Here is an 11,375-nt window from a genome sequence, read left to right as displayed (position 1 = left end):
TATACACACGTAGACATTCTTTTTTTTATATTCTGTTCTGTTATGTTTCATCACAGGATATTGAATAGAGTTCCCTGTGCTATGCAGTGGGACCCTGCTGTTTATCCATCCTACACGTAATAGTTTACATCTGCTAATCCCAAACTCCCACTCCATCCCTGCCCCCCCTTGGCAACCACAAGTCTGTTCTCTGTGTCTGTGAGTCTGTTTCTGTTTTGTAGATACGTTCATTTGTGCCATATTTTAGATTCCACACATAAGTGATATCATATGGTATTTGTCTTTCTCTTTCTGACTTACTTCACTTAGCATGATCGTCTCTAGTTGCATCCATGTTGCTGCAAATGGCATTATTTCATTCTTTTTTATGGCTGAGTAGTATTCCATTGTATATATGTGCCACATCTTCTTTATCCATTCCTCTGTCGGTGGACAGTTACGTTGTTTCCATGTTTTGGCTATTGTGAATAGTGCAAAGCAGCTAGTTTAAAAGCAGGTGACTAACCTAGTGACTGTTGCTCTCAGAAAGAGCATCAGAAGTGCCATGCCCTCAGTCTTGCCTGGCAGCATCCCCCCATCCCCATGGTGAGCTGTGCCCACCTGGCTTCACACTCTGCAAGTCCATGGAATTAGACTTTTGCCCTCAATTGGGGGCAGGATCGATCTTTCAAACACACACTTTGTTTATTATTTAGATATCAAATAGACTCAATCTGTTGACCTTTTTTCAGAGTGTAATTCTTGAGATCATTTGGGGATAAAAAACCAGGTGAGGGAGTTCTGTGTTTGTGATACTATCACGCTTAGATATGTCTAAAAATAAAATAGGCATCTAATTAAATACTTTTAATGATGGGTTAGATTTTGTTATGATTATCTCCACAGTAAAACATGTTCAAAATGATAGACTCTCTAAATTTCAGAATATAAATGCATGTCAATTACTTTCACGTTCAGGTACCAGACTCAAGCTAGAACACAAAAATGTCACCTAGCTCAGTTTTGCTTCACTAACTAGATACAAATAGTATGTAATCAGTACATCCACTCAATGATCTAAAAATTGTTAGCCTCAGCCTGTTATGTGTATAGACCGTATAATTTCTGTAAACTGAAGGAGACTTCCAAAACATTTGAAACTTTCTAACCTAGTGAATTGGCCCAAAGTTTTTTTGTTATAATCTTGCTTACACTATTCATTTGTTTCTTACCTACCCTCTTTCAATAAGTAGAGCAAAGGAGACGTTCTCATTTCCTGTTTGTGGACCAATCCCCCAATCAGTTCTTGTGAGAACCACCAAGTTTTATTGCAGGGGTCAACGAGGACCCCCAAAGCTTCCCAATTTGTGGTGGCATTTGACAGTTCACAGACATGCTGCCCTCCGGGGGACCGCCAACAACTGAATCTCAAGATGCCTTCTCACCCCCATGCACCCCCTACCCAGCGCCTCCAAGAATCACAGCTAGGAATCTTCTCACTTCATCCCTGGGGGGCCAAGGAGGCAGAGTTTGTAGTTGGAACCGGACCCCATTTGGGAAAGATAGCCCATTCCTGTGCTTCCGTCATAGAAATACCTAGAACGAAGAGAGGGCCTGGAAGACGGTCACTACCCCTCTCTGCCACACAGCACACACATTGTCCTGTGGGCAGAGGTGTGTGCCCGGGGAAGGCTGACCCAGGCAGGACCCCATGAGCCCACAACCTAAGGACATTTTCTCTGCCATCTTTCAACAATTATTATTGTTACTTTTCAATTAGAAGGGGAGGGAGGGAAAAAGTCAAGGGGGACTTCCCTGGTGGTCTAGTGGTTAAGACTCCACGCTCCCAATGCAGGGGGCCCAGGTTCGATCCCTGGACAGGGAACTAGATCCCACATGAATGCCGCAACTAAGAGTTCGCATGCTGCAACTAAGGAGCCCGCGTGCTGCAACTAAGACCCGGCGCAACCAAAAAAAAAAAAAAAAAAAAAAAAAAGACACTGTGGTATTGGTGTAAAAAAAAAAAACATTAACCAAAAAAAGGTCAAGAGGGATGTGGGTGTGTATATTTCTTGGAATCCAGAGGTTCAGGGGGAAAAAAATCCATCAAAAATGTCCCTAGTACAAAAGTTGGCAAAACAAAGAGCACGCTGTGTCTGTCTTTTTTTCTTAAAGCTGAACTGTGTAACAGGAGAAATCCTCTCACAAGGGGAGAGTGTTCCTGAGCCAAGTTTAGGCCGAGGAAAACTTTTCCAGCATGTCAGGAACGAAGCCGACGTTCCATTAAGGAAAGAAAAAAAAAAGTGCCGCAGGAAAGAGTAAGCGGGAAAAGGATTCAGAGGGAGCTTTAAATTCCAGACGGGGCCGCAGTTGAGAGCCCTCGGGAAGCTCGCTCTGAAGGGAGACTGCAGCCAATTTCTCCCTGGGGCTCCCAGCCCTAGTGGACATTTCCTGTTCTGCCCCTGGACATTCAAGCCAAAACTTACAAAACATCCTTTTCCCTCGAACCAAGCGTTTGGTTCGGAGACCCACCCTTCCCCACGTCGGTGATCTCAGCCCGCCCTCCCCTTCCTTCCACGGAACCCCTCCCAGACCAGAGGCGCTCGGCTTCCTAAGCAAAGATGATGGATCCGCTGTAGCAGGTGACGCCAAAGGGAGAGAGGAGACCCGGGGACCACCGCCGACGAGGTAGGAACAGGGGTTGGATGTTCCGGGGTCATTTGGCATTTATTGAGCAAAGCGGGGGCCCTTGAGCTTTAAGCCTTGGGCTGGGGACGTTTTCTGGTTGATGGGGATGTGTGGTGGGTGAGTGGACTCCAGGGAGGTCGGGCATTTCTTTTCCCTCTCCCTTTGCAAATTTTACTTTAATTCTTGGGTCTCTGGAGGCACGCGTTGTTTGTCTGGTGTGGAAAGTGTAAGGGCAGAATTCTGGGAATTTCCTGATTTCTTTTCTCTTTTGCTTTCTTTTCTTGGAAAGAGAGGTCGTGGGGAGGGAGTCTTGCAATGTCAAGGAGCATTCATAAATACATTCATCTCTGAATAGATTCAGAGAGGAATGACCCACGCGGCTGCACAAGGAAAAGGCATTTTCCTCTTGATGAGCTAGGTGGCAGAAAAATTATTTGTGACCGAGAAATAAGAAAAGGAAATTACTGGATGTTCTTTAAAAGCAGTGCTGAGTTGACTTTCTATTGATCTTACAACTCTGTAGAGGCAGATGTTAACTTGTAGATTTTTACTGAGCAGAGACGCAAATAATTTCTGTCCAGTGGAAAAGATAACACTAAGGTTACAGTTTATTCCCCTGTTGAACATTAATCAGTTTTGTATCTAAACCAACATTTTTATCCTAATGTTCCTTTATAAACTGCCTATAGACGTCTAGCTGGGGTCCAGCTGTTTCCCAGGACCTGGGTGGTGTGTCCTCCTGGTCCGCCATGCTTCCCCCTTCCCCCACCCTCCCACCCACTGTCATGGGGACACACACCTTGAGCTGTTTCTCAGGTCGGGGAATGTGGCATATGGCCCCAGTGCTGTGCGTTTATGGGCAGAGCCCAGGTGTCCCTGGAGACTTAGATGTCTGTGGCAGAGCTAACTGGTCTACCTGGAAGGCTGCATGTGGCTTGTTAGGGAATTGCCCCAGCAGCTGGTCGCTGAGAAGTTAGCCTTGGCAACACGTGCTGACATTGGACTGACCCAGAGAACTCAGCATGGCTTCTGCACAAGGAGTGCTCAAAATTTTATGAAGCAGTCATAAACAAAGAATTTCAAACGCTCTTTCCCTGAATTCCTATGGCCTTTACTTCTCTGTAGCACTCATTTTGCTCCTTATCCACATACTGCCTTGCACTGTTCTCTAACAAGATAAATAAATGAGAGAGTGAATTGGACAAATGAGTCATAACCTATTATGGTTATGATCCCAAGACAGCTACTAACTCTAGCTGAGCACTGGCTGTGTGTCAAGCACCATTGTAAAGGTGGCAGGTGTCATCATCATCATCATCCCCATTTTACAGATGAGGAAACTGAGGCTGGAGACACAACTAGTAAGTGCAGAGGAGGGATCTATACTGAGTCCAGGATGCGATGTTCTGAAACCAAGATTGGGGTTTGACCCTTGTTTCCCTCATTGTCTAGCTGGGTGATTTTGGACAAGTTAAATGTCCTCAGCCTCAGTTTCCTCATCTGCAAAGTGAGACAGTAATAACCACACCTCACAGAGGTGTTGTGAGAGATAGATTAATTTTAAAGATTATTTTACTGAACCAGGTCAACAATGTAGGCAATGCTCTTCCCAGACCCTCCTGTGTGCGTTATAAATGTGGAGGGATCTCTTGCAACTGAAAAGCCTCAGGGTCCTGTAGGAGGTAGCAATAGTGCCTTGTTAGGATTTGTACCTTAACGAGGGACATTGGAGTTCACTTGCCGGCCAGTACAAGCCTGTAGCCACCAGCTCACTAGACTCTAAGCTCGCTAAGGGCAGGGTTCGTGTCATATACACGTTCTGCATTCTGGATTCAACCAACCTCGGAACGAACCCCCCCCCCAAAAAAAAAATTCCAGAAAGTTCCCCAAAGCAAAACTTGAATTTGCACTGCAATTATTTACCTAGCATTTACATTGTATTTACAACTATTTGCATGGCATTTCCGTTGTATTAGGTTTTATAAGTAATTTAGAGATGATTTAAAGTATAAGGGAGGATGTGTGTAGGTTATATGCAAGTACTATGCCATTTATAGAAGGGACTTGAGCATCAGTGGATTTTGGTGTCCGCAGGCATCCTGGAGCCAATCCCCGGGGGGAACCAAGGGACGACTACGTATTTGTCTCTCTTAGAAAATGTTTCTCAACCTGTGATCGAAGGACCTCATTGCTCTTTAGAAGTGTTGCAGGGTCCCCTTAGGGGAGGAGTTCAACAAAGAACCTGTGGACGCTCCAGGAGCCTCCTCTTCCCACTCCCGACAAAGCAGCTCCATCTTTACCTGATTACGTGTTGGGGTGCCCATTTGAAAGAAAGTTTTGAAAGCAATGTTCAGAACTGCTTACCCGGGATAGGTAATGTTGTGTCTAGGGAGAAAATGACTGCTTACGGAACGGAGTTGATTTATGGAGGGATTTCCAGCTGGGCCCTGTCTGGGCTCTCACTTGGCCCTCCCCATCACCTTCTACTTAGTGACCATCTCCCACTCTGGGGAACCCACAGGACGTGTGTGTCAAGCGGGCTCGGGAGGTGAGCCCTTCCGTCCCAGGCAGCCGGTCCTCAGGTGCAGGGACAGACAAGGGGCGGGGCCCCAGAGAGCTTATATTACAACCCGGCCTCTCTCTGAGTCTTTTCAGAATGTGTCCTTCTCAATTCTGCTCACAGTGATGGACTGCCTGATCAATACTCATAATAGCTATGATTCATCTACCTTAACGATGACAGCTTACTTTATGAGCCTGGCGCTGTGCTGAGCACATTATGCAGATATGCTCAGGTAATCTCCATGAAAGCCCTGGAAGGCAGTTTCAGCCTGTTCCCCACTCTGCTGATGAGCAATGTAAAGGTAGAGATGTTACATCACTTGACCAAGGGCACCCAGCCAGTTAGTGCTGAAGGTGGGATTGGAGCCCCTCCCCCAAGCCTGAGCCACCCCACCTTGAATATTTTTGCAGCCCCATTTGACGGAGGTAAGAGGGATGGTGTTGTGTGTTTCTTTCATATTTTTGGCAAAGGATGGTCCCTGAGAATAGGCTGGGAGGAACGGGGCCAGGACAGAACGTTCCATGGAGGAAGAGTGCTGCTGTGAAAAAGTAGAGTCGGAATTCTTGTCCAAGCTGTGGCCCTGGGAGCGTCACCTGTCCTATGAGAGGTGATATGGTTTAGTGGGAAAGAGCCAGCTCTATAGCCAGACTCCCCGGGCTCAAATCCTTGCTCTGCCCCATATTAGCTAGATCATCTTCGGCGAATTTCCAAAATAAAGATATTCCATGCAGAGGGATGATAATAACCGCACCTATATCATAATGATATTATGATGAAATAACTTAGTCCACATAAGGCATTTAGAGCTGTGTCTGGCACATAGCAAGCACTCAATAAATATGTTATTATGTGTAAAAGAGGTTGGTTTAACCTTAGGCAAGTAGTTGGGTGGCAGGCTGGAAATAAGAAGTAACTAGTGTTTGAGATTGAAAAATGGACTCCAGCAATTTCACCTGTGAGCTGGGGATGGGACGGTTGTGCCTGGACCCCAGCCAGGAAGGATCCAGGGTCCCTGAGAGACAGCTTAAGACCTACGAGAAAAAGCTTAGATGTTCTCTTAGAAGCTTAATAAAACTGAAACAACTAGTCTTCAGGATTGGACTTGCCAAATTGGATCCTTTGATTAAATGAAGTTTAACTTATTTATCTTTGTAGTTATGGAAATTAGTCCCACTTCTGACCTATTGTTATTTCCAAAACAAAAAACAAAAAAACAAAAGCTTGCTTGTAAATGCCATTGGCTGAACCACTTGTACTTTTGGAAGGATGACTTTAAGATTTCAAGCTGAGATATTAAATTTAAGAGCTAAATATAGCTGATAAAAAAAAAAAAACAGGAAGGGATCATGACTTACAAAAGAATTTTGTGGCTTTTTCAGAGAACAAATCCGTGAGCGCCGCCTAAGTCTAGATTAAATTTGTAATGATTTTGAGAGGAGCATGCATCTGTTTGCCGACTGTTACTGGAAGCAAAAGTATGCAAGAAATAAATTAGCGGGGGCTGTTTATTGAGCACTTACTATGAGTCAGGCATTGTGCTAAGTGCTTCATACGTATTATCTCACTTGTTTAACCCCCATGTCTGCCTATCAGGTGAGTACAGTTGATCCTTGAATAACATGGGTTTGAGCTGCGTGGGTCTACTTATAAGAGGATTTTTTTTTCAATAAATACATACAGTATTTAAGTATCTATTGAAAACACTACCCAACCTGGGGTTGGTTGAATCCACGGATGCGGAATCTCGGATACGGAGGGCTGACTCTGTGGAGGGTGGTGATCCCTAACCCCCTGTGTTGTTCCAGGGGCAACAGTACTACTATTATCCCCAGTTTGCAAATAAGGATAACAAGGCTTAGAGAAGGAAATAATATGCAAAAAAACACACAGCTGCTAAGTGCCAGGGTAGGGATTCTAACTCAGGATGTCTGGTTTGGGTGTGGGCACTTAACTCTTACCTTACGGTAAATCTAATCCTCCCTGATTTAAGCCCTTTCTATCTGTCTGAGGAGGGCTGTATTTGGAAGGGGATGGAGTAACTCACAGCCCTCTTAGGCATTTGGAGAGCAGGGGTCAGAAGATGTAAAGGGCACCTGACAGCAGAGGCCCAGCGCAGCTGCATCCCAGCCAGCAGACTGGGTCAGGCGGCCAGGCGTGGGTAACCTCGTGAAGCAGGTTGTCTTCTTAACCTTTCTCCGTGCACTCCGAGAGGCCCACTGTCTCCAGGGATTTGTCCCTCCTTTTCTGCAGGGATCTCAGCACTTAATCCCCTCTGTATCCCATATTTAAAATGGAACTTCTTATTTGATGTCCATCCAACCCTCCTTTGACCAGTGCTTGACTTTGAGCGAACCATTGAAAGTGACTAATAAGTGAATTGATACACAGGTACATCTCCAGTGGGAGACTTAGCTGTCACTGTGGCAGCAAACAGGAGAGCATTTTGGAGGAGGGAGACTCCCCAGGCACCCGCTAGCCAGCTCCCCAGTTGTTTCCTGCTCCAGTCTGGAAAGACAAGCTCCTTTGTGAGGGTCTGGGGTCCAGATCGCAAGCTTTTCATGTGTTACTGGATACAGAAGCTGCTTATCTGAATTCTCCAAATCTTTATAGCACCGACTCAACCGGGATAGCTCCAGGCATTGGCATGAAGTGTGATGTCTTTCCTTGGTGCCCAGAGCGCTCTCTCTCTCTGTCTCTCTCTGTGTCCCTCTTTCGTAGAGGCCCTTCTTCCACCTACCTTCTCAGCCTCCGACATCCAGACCCCTTCCTTCCCCATCTCTGGTAAGGCTTTCAGGCCCTTAATTCACTGAACAACCTTAAAGCACACATCGCCCACGTGTGGGTGTGTTTACGACAAGAATATTTTTTTTTTTTTTTTGCTGGAGACAAGATGACAATGGAATTTAGGAATCAGTGAGCAGTTTGGGGAGGGTTTTTAAGGATTTTGGAATATAGGTCCTTCATACGTGATAAACTAAGGCTCACGTGGGGCCTATCAGTAGTTATGGAGGGACCTAGTGTAATGGCTAAGGGTAGGGTTAGGGGAAGAGGAGGAATCTATTGTATCTCCCAGGCCACCCAAGATACATGAGAATGGGGAGGTTACACCTTCCGCACTTTCAGCCCTGGAGGGGCTCCTAGCTTCACGTCTATTTTCAAAAGGCGGTTCCATGAGACAGAAGCAGACAGAAGTCACTGAAAAAGCAGACGCAGTACCGAACAAAATGTCCCAAGGCAGCAGGGGAAGGCTTGGTGTATGTTCACTGGTCCATGTGGGGCTCTCCTGGACCCTTGGAACTTTCCATAGTTTGACTTTCTGGCTAATTATTAGCAGCTGCGTTGGGCCTGCCCGCCAGAGTTCTGGGCCAGCCTGAGGGCTGCTCCAGCTGCCGCGGGGGGCTGGGGTCCCTGGAGTTTTCTTCAGGAACAAGCAGGTGTGCCCCGGGCTGCTGACCCCCCCGCTGGCTGAGGGACAGCTTCTCTGCTGCCTCATGGCCTCTCGCCGTTGGTTGTCCAGAGCCCCGTCTGGTTTTCCTGCCTCAGGTTTCCTTCTCCAGCATCCCTGAGCGAGCACGGGCCGGCTCCTTTCCTGGGAGCGGCTAGGCGGCCCGCCCGCGCTGCCCATCCCTGCAGAGATGCCGAGGTGCGTCAAGGAAAAGAGACGTTAGTAAATAAACAGCTACTGGGGCTCCAGGCAGGGATCAGCCTTAGCCTGAAGGCATTCAGCCTGCTTCTGGAACCATGAGCGTCAGGCCTGAAAGGGATCTCAGAGGCTTTCTGGTCTAAACCCTTCATTTTACAGATGAGGGGACCGATACCTAGGGAAGTGGTGACTTGGCCAAGGTCATAGAGCTTGGGTCCACGAAACCAGTCTGCTATGTGGGTGGTCTGGGAGGAGTGGTTACAATTTCTCGGGGGCTGGATATTTCCATTGGCCCCTAAATCCCCTCCCCACCCTTCTCCACTCTCCTCTGTGTTCAGGAGGCTGACTTAAATGGTTCCCTTGCATTTGGCGCCTATATAGTTTAGGTTCAGCCAATGGAGGCCTCAGGAAGGAGGTCAGAGGGAGGGGAGAGGGACACAAAGGTATTTATTCCCCTTAGTCCTTTTGTGCTGCGTCACCTGGGCTGGTATGTCCCCTGACTGAAGGCCACACTCCTGTCAGACGGCCCTTGCCACACAATTCTGTCCCTCCGACCCTCAGGCCTCGGGCAGCAACGGTGTCTCTCCGACCGTACAGCTCTGGAGAACTGCACTTTCTCTTGTCCGCAACTCTACTCAGGCCTTTGTAAACTGTCCCTTTATTAAACTCTCGAATTGGAGAGTGTTACCTGCCAGGGTCCCGACAGATACAAGAGGCTTTGTTTATTAGAGAGAGGAAAGTCTATATGACAGGAGGATGAAATTTAGCAAGAGGGTGTATTTGTTTCCTGGGGCTATTGTGAGAAATGACCATGAACTTGGAGGCTTAAAACAATAGGCATTTATTCTCTAACAGTTCTGGAGGCCGCACGTCCTACCTCAGCATCACTGAGATAGCATCACTTTTCTGCCGAAAAGAAGGTGTCGCCAGGGCCGTGCTCCCTCCAGCGTCTCTCAGAGAGGATGGCTGCGGTGGGCTGGAGTTGAGTATTTCCCTTTCCAGGTCAGTTAGGCTTTGATGGTACCCCAGCAGGTTAGGCTCTGGTTAACTAGTTTCCCCTGCAGACTCACAGACTTAGAAAACAAACTATGGTTAACAAAAGGGAAAGGCGGGGGAGGGATAAATTGGGAGTTTGGGATTAACATATACACACTGCTATATTTAAAAAGGATGGCCAACACAGCACAGGGAACTCTGCTCAATATTCTGTAACAACCTAAGTGGGAAAAGAATTTGAAAAAGAATAGGTACATGTATATGTGTGACTGAATCACTTTGCTGTACACCTGAAACTAACACAACACTGTTAATCAACTAGACTCCAGTATGAAATAAAAATTTTAAAAAGAAGAAGAAGAAGAAGAATGGAACACTCTGGCATGTTTCAAATGGTTTCTTTCCCTCTCCCCTTGCCGGAAGCCCAAGGGGATTTTTCTCTTTGGGAATCTGGTCTAGCTCCTGGGGATAAATCTCAAAATTCTGGGTCTCCCTGGAGTTTGAAACCTTCAGAGCTGTCCACACGGAGCCCCCAGCAATTCGTCAATTGCAGTTTACCCCAGCATGGTTTCCACCGTGGTCCTGGCTGTGAGTCTCTGCTCCGCTAAGCAGTGACTTCCTGCATTCACCTGTATGCTGCTCCAATCTGGCTGCAGTGGTTTGCCCTCTTTCCTCCCCTCTCTTACGAATCCCAGAGGAGTTGTTGATTTTTCAGTCTGTTTATCTTTTTACTTGTTGGTAGGACAGAGTGGCGACCTCCAAGCTCTCTACACACGGAACCGGAAAACTCCACACATTTATGGACATCCCCGTGCTTGACAGAAGCATTGCCCAGTCTTTGGGGGGCATGTATTGCTGAAGATGCCTTTCAGCCCCCCAGACTCTCTAATTCTCTTATCCTTGGGCCTGGCAGCTGGCGGTCACTGTGGCATTCCCATTCTGAAGCCAGCAGATTAGTCACCAGGCAAAACACTGTGGGAGACAAAATGGCATCAGGGGTGATGGGGACACCAAAGTTGTGGAAGGGCCCAGCCTACCGACATTATGTATGTGGAGGTTTTTTGACTCAAGAATTGAATCCTACAATTGGGAGTTTGGGATTAGCAGATGCAAACTATTATATATAGGATGGATAAACAACAAGGTCCTACTGTATAGCACAGGGAACTATATTCAGTATCTTGTGATGAACCCTAATGGAAAAGAATATAAAAAAGAATGTGTATATATGTATAACTGAATCACTTTGCTGTACATCAGAAAGTAACACAACATTGTAAATCAATTATACTTCAATAAGAAGTATACCTGAGTATACACACACATTTATAAATATTTCTATATGTAACCATATGAATCTATATTCAGCAGAACATGAATTCACACTGATGTCTCCAACTCCAATCCATGACCACATGGATCTTTCTAGACCTCCCTTTGCTCGTCTATAACTCCCCACTCCGACAGTGAGAAACCTGGCTCCCACCATCCGCCATCCACTTACTT

General features: G+C 46.6%; 1 protein-coding gene across 2 annotated transcripts in view; it reads left to right on the top strand.

The window, feature by feature from the left end:
• Positions 1–2,436: 2,436 nt before the first annotated feature.
• TACC1 (transforming acidic coiled-coil containing protein 1) overlaps positions 2,437–11,375 on the top strand; it is a 114,502-nt gene continuing 105,563 nt past the window's right edge. The window contains exon 1 of one of the 2 annotated variants that reach the window (XM_068532046.1): positions 2,437–2,667. The gene's annotated coding sequence lies outside the window, so the exon portion shown is untranslated. The remainder of the gene's footprint in view (positions 2,668–11,375) is intronic. The other variant, XM_068532039.1, reaches the window with a different exon arrangement.

This window comes from Eschrichtius robustus, chromosome 21, assembly GCF_028021215.1.
Source record: "Eschrichtius robustus isolate mEscRob2 chromosome 21, mEscRob2.pri, whole genome shotgun sequence".
Lineage (NCBI taxonomy): Eukaryota > Metazoa > Chordata > Mammalia > Artiodactyla > Eschrichtiidae > Eschrichtius > Eschrichtius robustus.
This window is presented reverse-complemented; position numbering and strand designations above follow the sequence as displayed.